Below are 2,500 nucleotides of genomic sequence, written 5' to 3' on the forward strand. Positions count from 1 at the left end.
ATCTGAGCTCTGTGGAAAACGATCTCAATACAATTCTGAAAAACGCGACTCTCCGAACGCCAGCCGAACAAGTCTCCACAGCCGAAGCGCTGTGTCTCTATTCAGCTGGCGATAAACCTTCCCTCGATTCTTTGCGGACTTGTTAAACTGTTCCTGATCAGAATAAAAAACGCTCACGCTAATACACAAGCACCCGTGTCTCGCCAAAGCTGACAAATAAACAGACGGACAAGCCGCACTGCACGTGTGAACAGGGGAATGAGCGAGCGAGCGGGGATAGGGCGCCTCCTGCGCTTAAAAGCTTACAGCACCTGGTATTCCCAGGCGGTCTCCCATCCAAGTACTAACCAGGCCCATCCCTGTTTAGCTTCCGAGATCAGACAAGATCAGGCGTGCTCAAGGGGGTGTGACCGTAAGCGAGAGCAAGGCTCGCTGGCACTTTTCTTATTGAGAGGACAGCTCCGTCACCTCTTTTACGACGCTGCTTTTTTTCCCTTGCGTTTTTCTCTTCTTCCCACGTTCTCTCTCTTCACTGCCTTCGTCCCCGCTCTATTTCACTTCAGCCTTTCACTCTTGCTTCCTTCCAATGAGGACGGAGCTGCGGGAGAAAGGGCGCTATAGAGGATCGCTGTGGAGAGCTGCTGCTGTGCTTTGACATCTGAGCTCTGTGGAAAACGATCTCAATACAATTCTGAAAAACGCGACTCTCCGAACGCCAGCCGAACAAGTCTCCACAGCCGAAGCGCTGTGTCTCTTTTCAGCTGGCGATAAACCTTTCCTCGATCCTTTGCGGACTTGTTAAACTGTTCCTGATCAGAATAAAAAACGCTCACGCTAATACACAAGCACCCGTGTCTCGCCAAAGCTGACAAATAAACAGACGGACAAGCCGCACTGCACGTATGAACAGGGGAATGAGCGAGCGAGCGGGGATAGGGCGCCTCCTGCGCTAAAAAGCTTACAGCACCTGGTATTCCCAGGCGGTCTCCCATCCAAGTACTAACCAGGCCCATCCCTGTTTAGCTTCCGAGATCAGACGAGATCAGGCGTGCTCAAGGGGGTGTGGCCGTAAGCGAGAGCAAAGCTCGCTGGCACCCTTCTTATTGAGAGGACATCTCCGTCACCTCTTTTACGACGCTGCTTTTTTTCCCTTGCGTTTTTCTCTTCTTCCCACGTTCTCTCTCTTCACTGCCTTCGTCCCCGCTCTATTTCACTTCAGCCTTTCACTCTTGCTTCCTTCCAATGAGGACGGAGCTGCGGGAGAAAGGGCGCTATAGAGGATCGCTGTGGAGAGCTGCTGCTGTGCTTTGACATCTGAGCTCTGTGGAAAACGATCTCAATACAATTCTGAAAAACGCGACTCTCCGAACGCCAGCCGAACAAGTCTCCACAGCCGAAGCGCTGTGTCTCTTTTCAGCTGGCGATAAACCTTTCCTCGATCCTTTGCGGACTTGTAAAACTGTTCCTGATCAGAATAAAAAACGCTCACGCTAATACACAAGCACCCGTGTCTCGCCAAAGCTGACAAATAAACAGACGGACAAGCCGCACTGCACGTGTGAACAGGGGAATGAGCGAGCGAGCGGGGATAGGGCGCCTCCTGCGCTTAAAAGCTTACAGCACCTGGTATTCCCAGGCGGTCTCCCATCCAAGTACTAACCAGGCCCATCCCTGTTTAGCTTCCAAGATCAGACAAGATCAGGCATGCTCAAGGGGGTGTGGCGGTAAGCGAGAGCAAGGCTCGCTGGCACCCTTCTTATTGAGAGGACAGCTCCGTCACCTCTTTTACGATGCTGCTTTTTTCCCTTGCGTTTTTCTCTTCTTTCCACGTTCTCTCTCTTCACTGCCTTCGTCCCCGCTCTATTTCACTTCAGCCTTTCACTCTTGCTTCCTTCCAATGAGGACGGAGCTGCGGGAGAAAGGGCGCTATAGAGGATCGCTGTGGAGAGCTGCTGCTGTGCTTTGACATCTGAGCTCTGTGGAAAACGATCTCAATACAATTCTGAAAAACGCGGCTCTCCGAACGCCAGCCGAACAAGTCTCCACAGCCGAAGCGCTGTGTCTCTTTTCAGCTGGCGATAAACCTTTCCTTGATCCTTTGCGGACTTGTTAAACTGTTCCTGATCAGAATAAAAAACGCTCACGCTAATACACAAGCACCTGTGTCTCGCCAAAGCTGAAAAATAAACAGACGGACAAGCCGCACTGCACGTGTGAACAGGGGAATGAGCCAGCGAGCGGGGATAGGGCGCCTCCTGCGCTTAAAAGCTTACAACACCTGGTATTCCCAGGCGGTCTCCCATCCAAGTACTAACCAGGCCCATCCCTGTTTAGCTTCCGAGATCATACGAGATCAGGCATGCTCAAGGGGGTGTGGCCGTAAGCGAAAGCAAGGCTCGCTGGCACCCTTCTTATTGAGAGGACAGCTCCGTCACCTCTTTTACGACGCTGCTTTTTTTCCCTTGCGTTTTTCTCTTCTTCCCACGTTGTCTCTCTTCAC

General features: G+C 51.9%; 1 non-coding gene and 3 pseudogenes across 1 annotated transcript; all 4 read right to left on the reverse strand.

Moving 5' to 3' along the window:
* Nucleotides 1–299: 299 nt before the first annotated feature.
* LOC148671744 (5S ribosomal RNA) lies at nt 300–418 on the reverse strand (annotated as a pseudogene).
* A 537-nt stretch (nt 419–955) lies between these two features.
* Nucleotides 956–1,074, reverse strand: LOC148671745 (5S ribosomal RNA). The gene has a single exon (XR_015937987.1). It is a non-coding gene; the product is annotated as a 5S ribosomal RNA (ribosomal RNA).
* A 537-nt stretch (nt 1,075–1,611) lies between these two features.
* LOC148671746 (5S ribosomal RNA) lies at nt 1,612–1,730 on the reverse strand (annotated as a pseudogene).
* Nucleotides 1,731–2,266: 536 nt separating this feature from the next.
* On the reverse strand, nt 2,267–2,385 carry LOC148671747 (5S ribosomal RNA; annotated as a pseudogene).
* Between the last annotated feature and the right edge of the window lie 115 nt (nt 2,386–2,500).

The sequence above is a fragment of the Lepisosteus platostomus genome, chromosome 5 (genome assembly GCF_059453375.1).
Source record: "Lepisosteus platostomus isolate fLepPlt1 chromosome 5, fLepPlt1.hap1, whole genome shotgun sequence".
NCBI lineage: Eukaryota > Metazoa > Chordata > Actinopteri > Semionotiformes > Lepisosteidae > Lepisosteus > Lepisosteus platostomus.